We start from the raw sequence: 21,931 nt of genomic DNA on the forward strand, positions 1-21,931 counted from the left end.
GCAGGAGCATCTGTCCCACCTCCGCCAGCTCTACTCCCGCCTGAGCGAATTCGGCCTTACAATTAACCCAGCCAAATGCCAGTTCGGACTCGACACCATCGACTTCCTGGGCCACAGGATTACTAAAGACGGGGCAACCCCTCTGTCCGCCAAGGTAGACGCGGTCCGCAACTTCCCCCGACCGAACACAATCAAAGGCCTGCAGGAATTCGTGGGTATGGTGAATTTCTACCACCGTTTCCTCCCCTCAGCAGCCTGAACCATGCGACCCCTGTTCACTCTAATGTCGGGTAAGGGCAAGGACATTACCTGGGATGAAGAGGCTGCAGCCGCTTTCGTTAAAACCAAAGAAGCCTTGGCAAACGCCGCGATGCTAGTGCACCCCAGAACGGACGTTCCTACTGCCCTCACGGTGGACGCATCCAACACAGCGGTCGGTGGAGTGCTGGAACAACTCATCGAGGGTCGCTAGGAACCCCTGGCGTTCTTCAGCAAACACCTACGACCACCGGAACTCAAATACAGTGCTTTCGACTGGGAGCTATTGGCACTATACCTGGCAATCCGGCATTTCAGGTACTTCTTAGAAGGTAGGCCCTTCACCGCGTTCACAGACCACAAACCACTTACCTTTGCGTTCACGAAGGTGTCCGACCCCTGGTCGTCCCGCCAGCAGCGACATCTATCCTACATCTCCGAGTACACGACGGACATCCGGCATGTCTCGGGAAAGGACAACATCGTGGCGGACGCACTATCCAGACCTACCATACAGGCCCTGTCCCAGGAGGTGGACTATGCAGCGCTGGCAGAGGCACAGCGGGCAGACGCTGAGATCCCCAGTTACAGGACTGCAGTCTCCGGTTTGCAGCTCCAAGACCTCCCCGTAGGCCCAGGTGAAAGGACCCTACTGTGTGACGTAGCTACCGGCCAACCCCGCCCCGTCGTCCCAGCAGCCTGGTGACGGCGGGTTTTCGAGTCCATTCACAACTTAGCACACCCCTCCATCAGGACAACCGTCCGGCTGGTCGCCAACAGGTTCGTGTGGCATGGGCTGCGTAAACAGGTCAGTGAATGGGCCAAAACGTGCATGCAGTGCCAAACAGCCAAGGTGCAGCAGCATACCAAGGCTTCGCCGCAGCAGTTCGAACCCACCCGCCGGAGGTTCGACCACATTCATGTGGATATCGTGGGGCCCCTGCCAGTGTGGCGAGGAGTGCGGTATCTCCTAACTATGATAGACCGGTTCACCAGATGGCCAGAGGCAGTCCCACTCACCGACACCACCTCCGAATCCTGCACCCGAGCACTGATCGCAACCTGGGTAGCCCGCTTCGGGGTACCGGCCCACATTACCTCCGACGGGGCGCCCAGTTCACCTCCAGCCTGTGGTCGGCTATGGCCAACCTTTCAGGATCGCAGCTACACCACACAACTGCCTACCACCCACAGTCGAACGGACTAGTGGAGCGTTTCCATCGTCACCTGAAGTCGGCTCTCACGGCCCGCCTGGAGGGGCCTAACTGGGTGGACGAGCTTCCCTGGGTCCTGCTCGGAATCCGCACGGCGCCCAAAGAGGATCTGCACACCTTGTCAGCCGAGTCGGTGTACGGCGCGCCCCTGGTCGTCCCAGGAGAGTTCATACCAGCCCCAAGGGGGCAAGAGGAAGAACCCACAGCAGTCCTGGACAGACTACGGGAGAGGCTCGGTAACCTGGCCCCCATCCCCATTTCACAGCACGGACAGAGCCCGACCTGCGTACCCAAAGACCTGCAGAACTGTAAGTTTCTTTTTGTACGACGGGGCGGACACCGGGCACCGCTACAGCGGCCCTACGAGGGGACATTTAAGGTGATCAGGAACAACGGGTCCACGTTCGTGCTGGACATTGGGGGGAGAGAGGAGGTTTTCACGGTGGACCGACTCAAACTGGCCCATGTGGACTTGGCGCAGTCGGTCCAGGCTCAGGCACCGCGGCGCAGGGGCAGACCTCCCAAACAGAGGCCGATCCAGACTGTGAACATTGGGGGAGGTATCGCCGGTTCTGGGGGGGGGGTTTGTGGCGACCCACTTTCTGGAACACACGAGCCGGCTCATAACAGCGCGTGCAGGCAGAGGGCCGGCCCCAAAAAGGGCGCCAGGCCATCTTCACCAGCAGGGGGAAAATCCCGCGTGCGGAAAGTGTCTGGGAATATGCATTCCCCACAGCAGTCCCGCCCAGGGAGGGCGGGAACGGGAAGGCTTTAAAGCAGGCCGCGAAGTATGAATAAATCTCTTTTTCGCAACTCCAACTCACCGACTCCGTGTGGTTATTCTAGCGCTGTGTGTAGCACACCGCTACAAGGTGACAAACTAATTGATGAAGATAGAATGCTGGTGGGGTGGAGATAAGTCTTTACCAAAGGAAGTGTAAGGTGCTCCTTCCCTCCGCTAACCTGCAGGTCACCCTTGGGCAAGGTGCAGCACCTGTTTAGCCCCCTGATCAGGGTCATGTGAAGCCTTGCGATCAGGTAGATGGTCGTATGAGCAGCTGGTGCAGATCACAAGTCCTGGTTATGCAATCACTGACGCCAGGCAGACAATCTTTGAGAAGTATTGATAATGGCTGGGGGCACCCGTCTTGTAAAGACACTGCCCAGAAGGCAAACTACTTCTCAGAAGAGCAATCATAGTCACCACGATCGCCTACATCATATGACACGGCTCATAATAATGATGATGAGAACCGCGGAAGGGGCATATGTGGACTTTAGTAAGACATTTGACGAAGTTCCCTGTAGTAGGCTCATCTAGAAAGTCATAAGATCTATGGGGACGTGTCTGCGCAAATTCAGAATTGGCTTGCCCATAGAAGGCAGGGAGTGGATGGAGCATATTTTGCCTGGAGGCCAGTGACTGGTGTTATTTCATAGGCATCTTTCCTGGGGCCTCTATTCTTTGTGAATTTTATAAACGACTTGGATAAGGAAGTGGAGGAGTGAATTAATAAGTCTGCAGATAACACAAAGTTTGTTGAGGTTGTGGGGTTGTGGATAGTGAGGAGGGTTGTAGGTTGCAACGGGACATTGGCAGGATTCGGAGCTGGGCTGAGAAGTGGCAGATGGAGTTCAACCCAGAAAAGTGCGAAGTGATTCATTTTGTACGGTTGAACACACTTAAGAGTACAGTGTTCAGTTCAAGTTACCTCATTATAGGAAGGATGAGAAAGCTTTAGAGAGAGTGCAAAGAAGATTTACTTGGATGCTGCCTGGATTAGAGAACATACCTTATGAGGGAAGGTTGAGTGAGCTGGGTTTTCTTTTCTATTTGGACCAACAGAAGATGGGAGGCAAATTGTTAGAGATGTATGAGATTGTGAGAGGCATATGCAAAATGGATAGCCAGCAGATTTTTTACCCAGGGAAGAAATGGCCAATACCAGCGGATATCCATTTAAGGCTAGTGGAGGAAAGTTCAGCGGAGAGATCAGAAGTTGTTTTTTTTTACACAGGGAGCTCTGAGTGCCTAGAACACACTGCCGAGGGTGGTGATAGATACTGATAGAAAAGGAACATTTAAAAGACTCTTAGATTGGCACATAGATGTAAGAAAAATAGAGGGTGATGGGCTGTGTAGGGAAGGGTTAGATTGCTCATGGAGCCAGTACAACATAGTGGACCGAAGGGCCTGTACTATGTTGTTCTCTTCTATGTTCTATGCACACTGCAGCCACTTTATGCAAAGAGATCACACAAAAATAATGTTCATTTTCTTTTTGGTGATATTGTTGAGAAAGAAGCATTAGCTAGAAAGCAAGAGTTTCCGCAGTAACATGAGGGGACTATTAACACCCACAGATGAGGAACACAAGCCCTCAGTCTTACAGTTGATTGCAAGGGCTCTCCAACGATGAAGATGTCTTCCCATAAGATTTCTCTGGAAGTGCAGTATATCTGCAAACGAATTCTCCAAAGAGACTTACATTTAGTACTTATGTCAGTTGACAGAATGTTAGAACTTTACGCACAAAGAAGTGCATTCGCCTTTGGTACCCTCCCATGCACACTGAACAGGGTTGTTGGGATTGGTTTGCTAAATTTTGACTTTAGATAAATATGCAAGAAAGGCAATTGTAATTCTGGCTAGTTGTGAGGTGTCAGTGCCAGTATCCAGACATCTCTCCTCAGCTGGTACTATCTAGTAGAATCGACAATCGTTGCTTCACTCCACATTTAGCATGGCAAACGATGAATTTCTAGACAAAATTGTTATTTGTGCTCAATGTGACCCATGTAATGGCTACCCCTCCGAAGTCTCTCACACAAAATAAATCTATCAACCAATGGAGCTTCCACCCTGCACAGATTCATCTTTGTTTTAAAATCAGTTGCAAACACATGTTATCTGTCGTTCCTTCATGGAATCTGTGGAAGGATGTGGCTCACAGATATGAAAAACGTTCTTGTTAATTAGGGACATGACGTGAGGACACAAAGTAACAGATTTAGAGCAGCAGAACCTGCTACAGGGTTTGATTATAGACATTTGCAAGGTGTATGCCCAACAAATATACATTTGAGGGGTTTTGCAAGCATATGTTATAATGAATAATGTTCTCTGCTAATTCACAGAACAAAATCAAAACAAATTCTCTTTAAAAATATATACACAGCTATATAACTACACATTGATACCAAATATGTTTTGCCAAGAACTCTAATCTCTATATTTTGAAAGAGCAGCAATTTTGGTAGAAGTCTAAACTGTTAACAGGTCTACATGTTAAGAATGAACTCCCAAGTTCAAAACAGGGAGTGGAGCGGTCAGATATGGAGCTACAACACTAGGCATGATTTTTCAACACTCCCTATTGACACAGATCCTTAACGGAAGTGTGTAATTGAGATAGTTAGCACATGGTTCTCAGTCAAACAAAGATAGTTTGACTTGCACAGCAGATGTGCAAATTACAACATTGCCTGTCCATGGAAAAGGTTTCCGAGGGAATAACACTGACTTTTTATGAATGATTATGCGATCGGAGGAGAGAGGAGAGGGAGGGGTGGGTTCTGGGTCCTGCTGTTCTTATCATTCATTCTATGGGGTTCTTGTTTCATAGATGTCCATGAAGAGTAAGAGTTTCAGGTTGTATACTGTATACTGTGATTACTGGAGGGAGGAGAAGATGGCGGCGCGACGCAGCGCGTGCGGCCGTTCCGAATGACATCGTATGTGTTAACTAGGGGGCTGCGCACAATCTTGATTTGATGGAGACAGCCATGAGAAACACGGAGGAACACCTGGAGAAACTTCTGAAATGCCCGCTTCGCTGCCGCTGCTACTGTGCGATCGAGAATCTCCGGAGGGGAAGGCCCCAAATCCTCGGCTTTGCCTATTGCCTGTTGCCGGGGCCGGGGTTGAAGCACTCAGCAGAGATGGTGCTCGGTGTCGGAGAGCTGGTCAGAGGCTCAGAGTTTTCAGACGGACTCGGAGTCGGACTGTGGTCGGATGCTTCCAGTATGCTGCATCGGCAAGTTTGCGGCTCTGGAGGTTCACCGTCTGCGTGAGATGATGGGACTTTCGAGAGACTTTGAGACTTTTACCGTGCCCATGATCTGTTCTTATCAAATTAGGGTATTGCTTTGCACTGTTGTAACTATATGTTACAATTATGTGGTTTTTGTCAGTTTTTCAATTGGTTTGTCATGTGTTTCTGTGATATCATTCTGGAAAAACCTTGTATCATTTCTTAATGCATGCATTACTAAATGACAATAGAAGAGAACTGCGTGTCCTCATAATCTAATCTAATCATAATCTAATCTAATACATTCTCTGATATTAAATTGAACCGCTTGAATTTGAATCATTTGATTTGATCATTGATTATTGGCCCAACTTCTTCCTGCAACGTTTCACAAAGAAGCCCCTGAACAGACCTGATTTTTTTTTCCTCTGGGTGACATCCCCACAGATGACATGAACACCAGCCACAAACACATATGAAGTTGTTCCTTCATGGAATCTGAGGAAGACGCATTGAGAGGGCACAAAGTAACAGGGTTTAAAGCAGCAGAACCTGCTAGAGGGTTTGACTGTGGATATTCATAGAATGTTTAAGGGACGGCAGGCATAGTTGTTCCCTGTGGGGATTCGGTTTCCCAGCCAAATCAGCATGGCAGCTGTTGTCAGATCTGGGCCTGGACGAAAGGAGCAAAAAACAAGCAACTCGTAGGATGGGGGAAGAGGCAGAACGAGCCTCTTGTTGGATTTGGAGTAGGCGAGAGGAGGGAAGCTGGAAGCCAGGAGCAGATGGGCAGTGATTTGGCCACCACTGCCGGCCCACCAACTGGAGAGTATCGTGGTTAAAGGTAGAAATGCTCGGTGAAGGTTGGGAACCAGCTGATGACATCTGCTCCTGGCTGAAGGCTACGGTTACCTTATAAGGTAACTGGAGAATGCACCCTAACAGGTGTATGTAACAAGGGGCTTCACCTCCTTCACTGGACAAGTCACCTTGCAATAATGTTACTTGTGTGGCAACTTGTTACTACATCTTCATGCTCTTCCCTTGTGTCAGGTAAAAGAATGAATGGGAGTTCGTTAGTACCTATCTAAATAGGATCCAATCTTACACCATTCAGGAGATGGGACATTTAGGCCCAGAGGACAGAGGCTTTAAAAGGCTCCACAGCAACACAATGAGGGTGAGCTAGATGGAGGAGACCTTCAGCACTCACCAGGAACAAGAAAGTCACCGATGCCAATACAGAAGTTTGAAGCTGAGTTCTCTAAGAAGGGCTCAAGACCTTCACCTTCAAGTCTGGAAATGCAAGCAGTGCCACTGTGAAAAGGGAACTCAGGAACTCTTAATTTCTTTCACAGCACTACCAATAAAGCCCCAGAATGCTGGACCTTTTGGCCAGGATAATCAACCGCATTAACAACAATGAAACTCTGATCATCAGGTTTAGAGATGATTGTCCAGAATTGTCCAGAGATGTGATAGTTCACGGTCTGGTTCACTCACCAGTTCGGAGTGTGCTCCAGAAAGCCCAGATGGGAACAGTGTGTGAAGCCAGAACCAGCAGCCCAGAGTATGGGCTGAAGCTGGCGTCAGGGCCCAGAACACCAGGAGACAGGAATATGGGAGTATACACCTGGAGCTTGGGTCTTTAGTGCTTGTCTGTTCCCTGCTCCCTTTAAATTCACTGGGTTCATTAGAAAATGTACAATGCTATTATGTGGTCTGTTAATACATAAGTGTTTTGGGGATTTTTTTTTAGATTAGATTATGAGGACACTCAGTCCTTGTTTAGTGTCATTTAGAAATGCATGCATTATTTGAGGTAACACCTAAAAAGTTTGGAAAATCTGCTGGTCTGCAACTGCCAAGCTCTGGGGAGCTGGATTAATGGGATCTTATGGAGATTGTTCTTCCCTGATCTAGTGGTTACACCACTTGTGGGAACATTCAGAGACACAAGAGACAGCTGATGCTGGAATCCAGACCATCTCCCTTTTTCCTTTTAGTCCAGATGAAGGGTTTCTCCTCAAAATGTCATCTGTCCATTTTCCCCACAGATACTGCCTGTGTGGCCGAGCTCCTCCACCTGCTTGTTCTTTGCTGTGGAAGCAGCTGGTTTTCCTCCATCAACAGTTTAAAAGGTCTGGTCTATATCTCTGCTGCCTGTCTGCAGCCGATCCACAACAGTGAGGACACATCAAACATACCCTGGGCAGAGTTCCAAGCTTTGAATGGTGGTGGAGACGTCCAAAAGTCGCCAAGCAGATGACAATATTTCTTTCCCTCATATGTTTGAACCAGCTATTGCAGTACATTTCCCCTGAGCCATTAACTCAAGCACTAGAGATTCTGCCTTTCCTCTTTCGGCTGGTATCAGAGCAGCAGAGATGTGTGTTTTTCCAGTTCCTAGTGTTTGCCTGTTGCACTGCACTCCACAAGTAAACCCAGTAGCCCTCAGCTTCGCACCCAGCACTCATTGTTATTGCACAGACCGAACACTGAACGTCTCAGTGTCTGCCAACGTAAAGCTAAACAAAATATCGTACTTACTGTACATTATCTGTGCCTGTGTTTGTTGGAGGTCACATATAAAAGAGCACACACAGGATGTCTCCTGCTGCTAAAGACATAATGAAGTCGCTGTGTGCTTCTACCGGGAGGCTGAGGTGCTCCTCAGACCCACTGTCGCTGTTGCGTTGTGAACTGCCTGCTTTTGGTCGGATTGCAGTCTACGTTTATTTTGAACTCTGTTAGTGTTGGAAGGTAGACACCACACAACACGTTGGCTTCTGCTGAGAAAGGCAGCGATCGCTGCTCCCAGCAGCTGACTCAGCTGCTGCCAGCAGTCTGCCTCGTGGTTTTCCTGCGGCGGAGCAGATTCCACCATAATCCTTGGGGATATTGTTGTGCCGGATTAACAGGCATTCCAGAATGCTACTCACTGATATCCAAACACGCTTCCTTTAAAGGAGACACTATGAAATTGAAGTCTAGAGTAACAGACATAAAGCTGGACCAAGTCAGGGGTCAAGCAGCAACTGTGGACGAAAGCGGAGGTTGACATTTCTGGTCAAGATCTTCCATTTGAACAGAATATGAAGGGTCTCAAACTGAAACCTGGACTATTCACTTCCCTCTACAGATGCTACCTGACCCTTTGGCTTCCTGTTTGTTACACTTCCTTTAATAATGTGTGTGTGTGTCATACAGCGGGAATAAATCTTACAGTACAGCCTGCAAGTTTAAAAGGAGCAGAAAATATATCAGTGCCCCGAACCCACCACTAGCCTCAAACCCAGCTACGTTCCTAACTCCTGGTTCCGGACTTCACCCCCGGGTCTGGATCCACATGCGGAGCCTAACCCAACCACATACCAGAACAGGGGCTCCGGCCACCCGACTCACCCATAAGCTCTTGACCAACACTTATTGCAGATGAGGGAGTGAGCCAGAGGTTGGACCATCTGGATTTCAGACATTCAGATGCTGGATTTTTGGAGGTTTACTACTGCTTTCGTCCATGTTGTCTGGCAGAGAGTTTGTACAGATGTAAGGTTGAATGTGAACCTCAAGAATGAAGGGAGTTATACAAAATTATGAGTGGTGTAAATAGGCTAAATGCAAGCAGGCTCTTTTCACTGAGGTTGGGTGAGTCTAGAACAGGGGTAGGTCAAGGTATTTTGACCGGCCCGCAAGCAAATATTGGGATACTATGCTTATCTGGCCCGCAAGCGATTTTTCCTTATTCTGAGTGTTTCACGCGACCACACTGATGGACATGCATGGCGTCTTGTTACACTGGCCCCAGGTTCCGTTTTGTTCCAAACCAAACGCTGGCATATACGAATGACGGGAAGGCAGACTACCTTATTAATATGTATTAGATACATCATTTTTTGCCAAGAAAAGCTGTGAAAATGAAGGAAGTACCTGTGCCAGCTACGAAGTCTCAAAACGTATTGTCTCAAAAAGTGGACACTGCATCAGAAATTTTTCAAATGGAATTGATTGAGATGCAATGTGATGACATATTGAGATCAAAATTTCATTCTGAAGATGTGTCAGTGCTTGACTTCTAGAGAAAATATATTCATCCAAGTGGGAAGTATCCTAACTTAGTGCACCATGCAAAAAAGATGGCATCATTGTTTGGCAGCACTTATCTGTGTGAGCAACTATTTTCAAAAATGAAGCACACCAAGAACCATTTAAGAACAAGATTGACTGATGCCCATCTGGATAATGTCTTGCTCTTGGCATCAACAAGTCTGACACCCAATATTGAGAAGCTTTCAAGCAACAAACAGCATCAAGTTTCATATCGATTTATCGACTGTATGCATTAAAATTTTCCTTTTTATTATACTTAATTTATCACCATCATGTTCATACGTTTTATGTTTAAAGATTCTTTGTGTCCTTTTAATAGATTCAAAAGATGCCTTGATTGAAATAAATTGCAACTAAACTGAGTTCTTTGATTACTAATTGGCAGCACAAATGATTTTCTAGCATGCGTTATTCATTAAGTTGAGGCAAAACATAACTAGATGTAATTAAACGGATAGTTCCCATATTTCAAATCTTTTATGGCATTTATCTGGCTCACTGTTCGCTCATTAGTACGTGATCCGGCCCACAGAGGTTAAAAGGTTGCCAACCCCTGGTCTAGAACTAGAGGTCATGGGGTTAAGGGTGGGAGGTTTAAAGGGAACATGAAGGGGGACTTCTTCACTCAGAAGGTGGATAGCCTGTGGAATGAGCTGCCAGTGGAAGTGATGAATGCAGGTTTGATGTCAACATTTAAGAGACATTTGGATGGGTACATGGATGTAAGGAGGACGATCGTCCGGGTGCAGGCCAATGGGTCCAGGCAGATTAATAGACTAGATTCAGTGCTGATGAGATTCGACACAGACTGGATTCAGGGCTGCAGTATTCTATGTCTGTCTGACTTCACAACCTTGTCTGTACTCCCTCGGCTACTGCTTGTGAATCTAACAATCAGGAGTCTCCCGCAAAGCTGAGGACCTTGTCTCAAATCTATATAGACTGCAGGCAGCAGTGACACCAGCATCCAGCCTGTGCCAATGTCGCAGGCGATTTTAGGGTCCATTGTCTAACGAAGGCTCCTGAGCCTCAATAAAACCGGGTCATTAATGGAGCTGAAGAAGCAAAGAAATGCTGCTGTACATGAAATGCATTCAATTGCCACCCACTTCTGTATACAGTTCGTGATTCCCATAAAACAAGCAGGATGAGGATTCCAAGAAAGGTCACTGATTCAAAGCACTAATTCTGTTCTTGTCTGCAGAGGTGCTACCTGTCCCACTGAGTGTTTCCAGCATTATACTCCATCTGGGTAGCCTCCAACCTGATGGCATGAACATCGACTTCTCTAACTTCCGCTAATGCCCCACCTCCCCCTCGTACCCCATCTGTTACTCATTTTTATGCACACATTCTTTCTCTCACTCTCCTTTTGCTCCCTCTGTCCCTCTCACTAAACTCCTTGCCCATCCTCTAGGCTTCCCCCCCTCCCCCTTTCTTTCTCCCTAGGGCCTCCCATCCTATGATCCTCTCATATCCCTTTTGCCAATCACCTGTCCAGCTCTTGGCTCCATCCCTCCCCCTCCTGTCTTCTCCTATCATTTCGGATCTCCCCCTCCCCCTCCCACTTTCAAATCTCTTACTAGCTCTTCTTTCAGTTAGTCCTGACGAAGGGTCTCGGCCCGAAACGTCGACTGTACCTCTTCCTAGAGATGCTGCCTGGCCTGCTGCGTTCACCAGCAACTTTTATGTGTGTTGCTTGTTTCCAGCATTTTCTGTTTATATTTAAGATATTTCACTTTGCTCTTTCCCCTCAGTCGAATCTGACCAGCTAGAGTACACTAAACAAATAAACAGTGAGTACTTTTTGAGGACAGCCGCTTTTGCTTACTGTTAGAACATACTCACACTTCCTGCTGTGACTGCCAGCTTTTCTGGTCAGCTTTGTAGAACTAATCCAAAAAAACATATTGAAGGGGGCTAGCAATACGTTTTCCATTCAGTCCCCGGTCACTCACAACTTCTTCTGTGCCATCCTGACAGCAGCACGCTGCATTTGGGATCTCAGTGAAGCAGAGGCTGAAGCTGCAAGGCCGCACATCGTTCTCTGCCTCTACAGTGTCATTTGTTTCATCCTTCTGCAACTACTGTATAACAGAAGACTCTGATGTAAAGCCTTGGAAAGCTAGTTTTAGTGCAGTGAAGATCAGTGGGGTACAAATTACAATGGGAGATAGAAAAGGCACAACCATATAATAACCATATAACAATTACAGCATGGAAACAGGCCATCTCAGCCCTTCTAGTCCGTGCCGAACTCTTACTCTCACCTAGTCCCACCGACCTGCACACAGCCCATAACCCTCCATTCCTTTCCTGTCCATATATCTATCCAATTTAACTTCAAATGACAACATCGAACCTGTCTCAACCACTTCTGCTGGAAGCTCGTTCCACACAGCTACCACTCTCTGAGTAAAGAAGTTCCCCTTCATGTTACCCCTAAACTTTTGCCCTTTAACTCTCAACTCATGTCCTCTTGTTTGAATCTCCCCCACTCTCAATGGAAAAAGCCTATCCACGTCAACTCTATCAATCCCCCTCATAATTTTAAATACCTCTATCAAGTCCCCCCTCAACCTTCTATGCTCCAAAGAATAAAGGCCCAACTTGTTCAACCTTTCTCTGTAACTTAGGAGATGAAACCCAGGTAACATTCTAGTAAATCTTCTCTGTACTCTCTCTATTTTGTTGACATCTTTCCTATAATTCAGTGGCCAAAACTGTACACGATACTCCAAATTTGGCCTCACCAATGCCTTGTACAATTTCAACATTACATCCCAACTCAATGCTCTGGTGGGAGGAGAAGAGAAGCAGCGCGCCGCGCTTGCGCAGCCCCCCGATGAAAAATGATATCGTATCCATTAAATAGGGGCCGTGGACAATTCTGATTTGATGAAGACGGACATGAAAGCACAGAGGAACATCTGGAAAAATTTCTGAAACGCTCGTTCGCTGCTGTCATTACTGCGCTGTCGGGAATCTTTTGGAAGTAGGCCTCAAAATCCCCGGCTTTGCCTGCTGTTGGCGACTGAGAAGGAGGTCGAATCGTTCGGGTAGTGATGGCACTCAGTACTCGGTGTCGGAGAGCTGATCAGAGCTCAAAGTTTTCAGATGACTCAGAGTCGGACCGTGGTCGGGTATGGCAGGGAGAGTTTTTCTTCCTTCTCTCCGTCTGCGTGAGATGTGGGACATTTGAGTGACTTTGAACTTTTACTGTGCTCATGGACTTCTTCATCAAGTTATGGTATTGTTGCACTGTTGTAACTGTATGTTATAATTATGTGGTTTTGTTAGTTTTTTTTAGTCTTGGTCTGTCCGGTGTTTTGTGATATCACACCGGAGGAAATATTGTATCATTTCTTAATGCATGCATTACTAAATGACAATAAAAGAAGACTGCGTGTCTTCATAATCTTAAAGGCCAGCATACCAAAAGCTTTCTTCACCACCCTATCCACATGAGATACCACCTTTAGGGAACTATGCACCATTATTCCTAGATCCCTCTGTTCTACTGCATTCTTCAATGCCCACCCATTTACCATGTATGTCCTATTTTGATTAGTCCTACCAAAATGTAACACCTCACATTTATCAGCATTAAACTCCATCTGCCATCTTTCAGCCCACTCTTCTAACTGGCCTAAATCTCTCTGCAAGCTTTGAAAACCTACTTCATTATCCACAACTCCACCTATCTTAGTATCATCTGCATACTTACTTATCCAATTTACCACCCCATCATCCAGATCATTAATGTATATGACAAATAACATTGGACCCAGTACAGACCCCTGAGGCACATCACTCGTCACCGGCCTCTAATCTGACAAACAGTTATCCACCACCAGTCTCCCATCTAGCCACTGCTGAATCCATTTTATTACTTCAATATCAACACCTAACAACTGAACCTTCCTAACCAACCTTCCATGTGGGACCTTATCAAGGGCCTTACTGAAGTCCATATAGACAACATTCACCACTTTACCCTCGTCAACTTTCCTAGTAACGTCTTCAAGAAATTCAATAAGATTTGTCAAACATGACCTTCCACGCATAAATCCATGTTGACTGTTCCTAATCAGACCCTGTCTATCCAGATAATTATATATACCATCTCTAAGAATACTTTCCGTCAATTTGCCCACCACTGACCTCAACCTCACAGGCCGATAATTGCTAGGTTTACTCTTAGAACCCTTTTTAAACAATGGAACAACATGAGCAATACGCCAATCCTCCGGCACCATCCCCGTTTCTAATGACATTTGAAACATTTCTGTCAGAGCCCCTGGAATTTCCACACTAACTTCCCTCAAGGTCCTAAGGAATATCCTGTTAAGACCCGGAGACTTATCCACTTTTATATTCCTTAAAAGCTTCAGTACTTCCTCTTCTTTAATCATCATAGTTTCCATAACTTCCCTACCTGTTTCTCTTATCTTACACAATTTGATATCCTTCTCCTTAGTGAATACCGAAGAAAAGAAATTGTTCAGAATTTCCCCCATCTCTTTTGGCTCCACACATAGCTGTCCACTCTGATTCTCTAAGGGACCAATTTTATCCCTCACTATCCTTTTGCTTTTAATATAATGGTAGAAACCCTTGGAACTTATTTTCACCTTACTTGCCAAAGCAATCTCATATCTTCTTTTAGCTTTATCATAACATTTAACAACGTTATGATAGTCATGGGGGATTTCAATATGCAGGCTGATTATGAAAATCAGGTTAGTCCTTGATCAAGAGATGGAATTTGTAGAATGTCTACAATATGGCTTTTTAGAGCAGCATGCGGTAGAGCCCACTAGGAGAAAGGCTATTTTGGAATGAGAGTTGTACAATGAACCGATTTGATTAGGGACCTGAAGGTAAAGGAACCCTTAGGAGACAGTGATCATAATATGACAGAATTCATCCAGCATTTTGAGAGGGAGAAGCTAAAGTCAGGTGCATCAGTATTACAGTGGAGTAAAAGGAATTACAGAGGATCTGGCCAAAGTTGATTAAAAAGGGTCATTAGCTGGAGTTTCTGGAGGCAAATCAGAAGGCATGGGATAGATACATCCCAAAGATGAAGAAGTATTCTAAAGGGAGGATGAAGTAACCGTGGCTGACAAGAAAAGTCAAGGACAGCCTAAAAGCAAATGAGGGGGCATTTAATATAACAAAAATAGTGGAAATTAGAGGTTTGGGAAGCTTTTAAAAATAAACAGAAGACAACTAAAAAAGCTGTAAGGAGAGAAAAGATAAAATATGAAGGGAAGCTAGCCAATAATATAAAAGAGAATGCCATAAGTTTTTTTCAAATATATAAAGAGTAAAAGAGAGGCGAGTAGATATCAGACCACTGGAAAATGATGCTCTAGAAGTATTAATGAAGGACAAAGAAATGCGGATGAACTGACGATGTATTTTACTTCCGTCTTCACTATGGAAGACTAGCAGTATGCCAGAAAATTCGAGAGTATCAGGGTGCAGAAGTGAGTATAGTTGATATTACCAAAGAGAAAGTGCTTGGGAAGTTGAAAGACCTGTAGTTAAATAGCAATTTGATAAGTCACCTGAACCAGATGGACTACAACCCAGAATACCAAAAGAGATAGCTGAACAGATTGTGGAAGCATTAGTAATGAATTTTCAAGAATCACTAGATGAGGTTTCGGGTCCTTGGAGGCAGATGATAAAATAGGCCAAAGTCAGTGTGGTTTCCTTAAGCAGGGTGACTCTTGTCTGGGAAATCCATTGAAATTCTTTGAGGATCAATAAGCTTCAAGTCCTTGGCCTCAATACATCCTTTTGCAATTGGATCCTCGATTTCCTCACTTGCAGACCCCAGTCATTTTGGATTTTCAACAACACCTCTTCCACAGCCTCCATCAACTCAGGTTCACGGCAAGGCTGTGTGCTTAGTCCCTGCTCTACCTGCTTTATACTTATGACAGTGTGGCTAAGCACAGCTCCAATGTCGTATTCAAATTTGTTAATGACAACACTGTCTTTCATTCATTCATTCATAGGCCGAATCAAAGGTGGTGATGAATCAGCATATAGGAGGGAGATTGAAAATCCGACTGAATGGAGCCATAACAACAGTCTCTTACTCAATATCAGCATGACCAAGGAGTTGATTATTGACTTCAGCAGAAGGAAACTAGAGGTGCATGACCCAGTTATTATTGGAGGATCAGCAACTTTAAATCTCCCGGTGTTACTATTTCAGAGGACCTGTCCTGGGCCCAGCACGTAAGTGCAATTACGGAGAAAGTACAGCAGGGCATCTACCTCCTTAGCAGTTTGCAGAGATTTTGCATGACATCTAAAACTTTGACGAGTGGCGGTAAGTATATTGACTGGCTGCATCACAGCCTGGTATGGAAATCCCGATGCCCTTGAATGGAAAATCCTACAAGGAGTACTGGACATGGCCCAGTCCATCATGAGTAAAGCCCTCCCCATGACGGAGCACACCAACCCGAAGTGTTAGCATAGGAAAGCAGCACCTATCATCAGGGACCTTGGCCACAAAGGTCATGCTCCCTTCATGCTGCTGCCATCAGGAAGGAGGTACAGGAGCCTCAGGACTCACACCACCAGGTTCGGGAACAGTTATTACCCCTCAAACATCAGGATCTTGAACAAAAAGGGATAACTTCACTCAACTTCACTTGCTCCTTCATTGAAATGTTCCCACAAACTATGGACTCACTTTCAATGACTCTTCAACTCATGTTCTCAATATTTATTGCTGCTTTTTGATTATTATTAATTCTTTCTTTTTGTGTTTGCACAGTTTGTTGTTCTTTGTACACTGGTTGAATGCCAAAGATGCTGTGATCTTTCATTGATTCTATTATGGCCATCATTCGATCATGGATTTATTGAGTATGCCCGTAAGAAAATAAATCTCAGGGTTGTATGTGGCGACATATCTGTAATAGGCATCCGTTAGTCTCATGAGATCATGGATTTGTGCCTTGGAAGGTTTCCAGGGTGCAGGCCTGGGCAAGGCTGTATGGAAGACCAGCAGTTGCCCATGCTGTAAGTCTCCCCTCTCCATGGCACCGATGTTGTCCAAGGGAAGGTCATTAGGACTGATACAGCTTGGCACCGGTGTCGTCGCAGAGCAATGTGTGGTTAAGTGCCTTGCTCAAGGACACAACATGCCGCCTCAACTGAGGCTCAAACTAGAGACCTTCAGATCACTAGACCAACGCCTTAACCACTTGGCCACATGCCAACAATGACATATCTGTACTTTGATAACAAAATTAATTTGAACCTTGAAATAACAAGCACAATAGAAAAAGGAGAGTCAGAGAATGTTGTGTATTTGTAATTTCAGAAGGCATTTGACAAGGTGCTGTACCTGAGGCTGCTTAACAGGATAGGACCCCATTGCATTACAAAAAATATACTAGCCTGGATGGAAAATTGGCTGACTGGCAGGAGGCAAAGAGTGAGAATAAAGGGCACCTTTTCTGGTTGGATGCCAATGAGTAATGGTTTTCCACAGTGGTCAGTGCTGGGATGACTTTTTTTCTCCTTATACACCAATGATCTGGATGACAGAATTGATTATTTTTTGGCCAAGTTTTCAGATGATACGAAGATAGGTTGAGGGGAAGGTAGTGTTTAGAAAGCAGGGAAACTGCAGAAGGACTGGGACAGATTGAGAGAATGGGCAATGAATTGGCAGATGGAATATAGTGTAGGGAAGTGTAGGGCCATGCACTTTGGTAGAAGGAATAAAGACATAGACTATTTTCTAAACAGGAGAAAAATTCAAAAATCAGAGGTACAAAGGGACTTTGGATACTAATGCAATATTCCCTGAAGGTTAAGTTGCAGATTGAATCAATGGTAAGGAAGGTAAATGAAATATTAGCATTAATTTCAAGGGGGCTAGAATGAAACAGCAAGGATATAATACTGAGTTTTTATAAGGCATTGGTCAGACTGTACTTAAAGTATCATCAGCAGTTATGGGCCCCTTACCTAAGAAAAGATGTGCTGGCATTGGGGAGTGTCCAAAGGAGGTTCACTAGAATTATTCTGGGAATGAAGGATTACTATATGAGGAGCATTTGTTGGCTCTGGGCCTGTACTCACTGGAGGTCAGAAGAGTGAGGGGATATCTCATTGAAACCTATCGAATATTAAAAGGCCTAGTTAGAATAGATGTGGAGAGGATGTTTCCTATAGTGGGGGGGTCTAGGACCCCAGAGGGCACAGCCTCAGAATAGAGAGAAGTCCATTTAGAACAGAGATGAGGGATTTGTTTAGCCAGAGAGTCATGAATCTGTGTAATTCATTACCACAGAAGGCTGTGGAGGACAAGTCATTGGGGATATTTAAAGTGGAGATTGATAGGTTCTTGATTAGTCAGCGCATCTAATGTCATGGGGAGAAGTATGGAGAATGGGGTTGAGAGGGATAGTAAATCAGTCCGCTTTTATTCTGACAGAGCAGACACAATGGGCTGAATGGCCTAATTCTGCTTCTATGTCTTATGGTCTTATAGCCTTAAGATTGAAGAACGTTGTAAAAGGCAATTTATTGAAATTATTTTACATAAAGCAACACTCTGCACACAATGCCAAGGAAATCCTTGCAAGTTGCATCACCAAGGATCATCGGTTCCTTTGTGTGCAGCATATTCAGAATTTGTTCTGGATATTTTGACACCAAATGTTCACCCCATCCACTGTCTATCTACAGAAACTGGAGTGTGTGCCATGTATGAAATGCCAGTACAACATCACATCCCAAATCTGTCACATCTATGAGCAAAGACAGGAGCAGTAGGAGCCTCCAAGCCACCTGCCATCTGACTTGAAAGTGCATCATAAACGCAGGTGATTCAAGTCAGTCTTTGGTCTCTCCATCATCGTCTTCTCCTCTACCAGAGACAAGACTAATTTATCACTCTTTAGCCCTTCTTCAGTGGACCTCAGATTGACAATGTCTGTAACCCTCTCTCTGCCCCTGCCTCCACATTCCATCCCAACTCCAGGGAAGTCCTGACGCAGGGACTGTAGAGAACTTTCCCCACAGCAATGCCAGTGAGCAACCTTCCCCCAACTGTTTTTTTTTAACAACTGCGCGGACCAACCAGAAAATTTTTGCACGGCCTGAGAGCTGCGCAGCATTTTCTAGTAACGTTATATAGAAGAAAATGCCTGCCACGAGGCAATAAAGGTGATAGTACTGTGCAGCCATGCACCCATGCAGCTGAGAGGGAACAGTGGAGAGCTTTTACAACCTAAGTTTTTCTTCACTTATTGTTTTTTTCAGTTACCTTTGGCTTTTAAAAACATTCCAGCTGCTTGCTAATTTTTGCTGTGTTTTATACCTTCTCTTGTAATTTTGTTTAGATTTAGTTTCATACCCAAATTAATTTATCACCTGTACATGGAAACATACAGTGAAATGTGTTATTTTCATTAACACCCAACACAACCACAGGTGTCGCCACACATTCCAGCCCTAACATGACATGCCTACCATGTTCTGCAAAATGATACAACCAACAAACAAAGCAACAACTGCAGAACAGGCCCTTTCCCACCCTCACATCCACCCACCCACCCACTCAAACACACAGATAGGCCTCCAACACTATAACAGGCTGCCTTTGGGCCTCCAGCCACCAGTTCCTCATCCCAGGCTCTAAGGCTCATGGAAATCTGGCCTCCAATCTCCAGTTCCTGGCCTGGACTACTAGACTTGCGGACCACCAACCTCCAGATATGTTCACCCAGGGGTTTCAACCTACCAGCTTCAACTATCGAACTTCACCAACCTCTGGGTATCAATGATCACCAGAAGTTCTGGGAGTCTCCGGCACGTTAATAGTGACTCCCTGATGCCCGCAAATTATGTAAAATGTCCCAGAAATCAATTTTTTTTAAGAGAGAAAGCGAGCAAGTGCGAGAGCGACCACGAGAGAGAGAGAGAGAGCGTGTGTGAGAGAGAGAGAGAGAGAGCATGAGGGAGAGAGAGAGAGAGCGTGTGAGAGAGAGAGAGAGAGAGATCATGAGAGAGAGAGAGTATGAGAGAGAGAGAGAGAGCGAGCGCACACCATGGCAGAGTGTTCCAAAAATAGAAAATATAAAACGTACATCACCCCAGACGACACTAAAGTGTACCCCTGCCTAATAGTGACAGTGTTGCTCGCTGCACTGTTTGCAACAGTGACTTTTCTATTGCCCATGGTGGGTTAAGACTGTAAAAGACATGTTGAGGTGAGGTTAACAGGTGTCATTCGTTCATTAGCATAGCTAACGTTATTTAAACTAGCTGGCCAGCTACTAAGGAGCTACTCTATTGCAGACATCCCACCTCTCCCGCAAGTTCCAGGAGTCTCCCACAAATTGATGGTGCTGCCTCCCTGAAATGAGTTTTTGCAGGGTGGGATGTCTGGATCACTGACTTCACTTGTCAAACACAGTTGAATCATCTTCCCTTTAGAATGCTTCTCCTTTAGGATGATCTGATCCTACATCTTCCAAATTACTCTGAGAAACTCCTGCCACTGCTGTTCTGCCATCATTGTTACGAGAGTCCCCGACAAATCAGTTTTAGCCAGCTTTTCTCTCATGCTTCTGCAGTTATCTTTGCTCAGCTGTAATACTGATACATCTGATTTCAGCTTCACCCTTTCAAACTGCAGGGTGACTATGATATTATGGTCACTGCTTCCTAACTGTTCTTTTACCTTAAACATTGTAATCAAATCTGGTTTATTGGACAGCACCAAATCCAGGATTGCCTTTTCCCTAGTGGGTGCAATCACAAGCTACTCTACAAAAGCTGTATTGTAGTCTTTCTACAGATTCTTTATCTTGGGATAGTGCCAACTTGATTTTCACAGTCTATCTGCATATTAGTGACTCTATAACCACCATAATATTACCGTTTCTACCCCCGTTCTGATATCCTGGCTATTATTTCGAGTCCTCTATATAACTCCCATCGGGGTCTTTTTATCCTTTTAGTTTCATAACTTTACCCTCAAGGATTCTATGCCTCCTCATTTCATGTCACTTCATCCTAAGGATTTGATTTAATTTTTTACCAACAGAGCCATGCGTCTCTGCCTGTCTTTTCAGTAGGACTTGATCCGTAGTGAAGTCTCTGGATTTAAACCCAGACATTCTGATTCAGAGCTGAGCCACAGTTGACAGGGTGAGTGAATCATGCACTTATGTGGCCTTCGGAAGTTGTAAACGTGTGCAGCTGACCGTTTCAGGAAAGAATATTTAAGGTCAATGTAATCACCCAGAGCATTGTAATCTTTGGAGATTTGAAGAGAGTTAGGCTGAGCTGCAGTCTTAGAGTTGGTGTTGGGACAGGATGCTTCCTTCCATGTGTTTGTTTTCAAAATATCCTGGCTCTAACATGGAATGGATTCATGACCACCTTAGTGTTCGCTTTGGAAAGTTTCTTCAGTAGTAATAGCATCCCCTTACCAGCGGCGATGAGGGAGCTTCTATTAATAAATGGTGTTGCAGCACACTGAATCATACAAAAGCCAACAGGGTTATCGTTTCACTCTCCTATCACTGTGAACGTAAACATCATCAACTAAGTTTTTATATTTGCAAAAGGAGCTTTAGCTCCTGGCATGTAGTAATGACCAAAATTCCCAGAAGGTATCAAAAGATTTAAATTTGAAGATTAAATATTTTGAAATACAAATACATCAGTCCATGCTGTGACTGGACACTCCTATGAAGCAACTGATTTAGAATATTTGTTTGTGTTTATAGTTAGTCAAATACCAAAAAATATTCAACTTTCCAGAAACAGAATGTTTAAATAAACAGCACTTTCACAGAGGTGGCTGTGATTTGTACATTGCTCACATTGTTAAAGGCCTTTGCTCTTGTTTGTCAATCTTCCTGACACCATCCCCGGTCACACACCTTTGCTGGTGTGCACAGGGAGACTGGTGGTGAAGCGGTCTGGAAAAATGATCTCTCTCCCCGCTGGCACCTTGGATTGAACCCACCTCAGACGAAGGAGATGAAAGTGTCCTCTCTTCCCCCTGCTGTAAGAGTCCCGAGCGAAGTGAGACGGAGACAGTCTGGACACTCTGGGCTTGGCCCCACTGTGGGGAACACTCCACAGTTCAATATCCCATTGCAGTCACACCCAGCCATTTAATCTCGACATTTAAATTTTCTGTGGCCTTTTGGTAACATTGGTTATTGCCACAAGCAAGGATCTAAAGTTCCCTTTGCCAATATATGGAGAACTGTCAGCTTGATGTGAGTACATCTGATGGATTTCTAGTGG

The sequence above is a fragment of the Mobula birostris genome, chromosome 27, assembly GCF_030028105.1.
Source record: "Mobula birostris isolate sMobBir1 chromosome 27, sMobBir1.hap1, whole genome shotgun sequence".
In the NCBI taxonomy this organism is placed as follows: Eukaryota; Metazoa; Chordata; class Chondrichthyes; order Myliobatiformes; family Myliobatidae; genus Mobula; species Mobula birostris.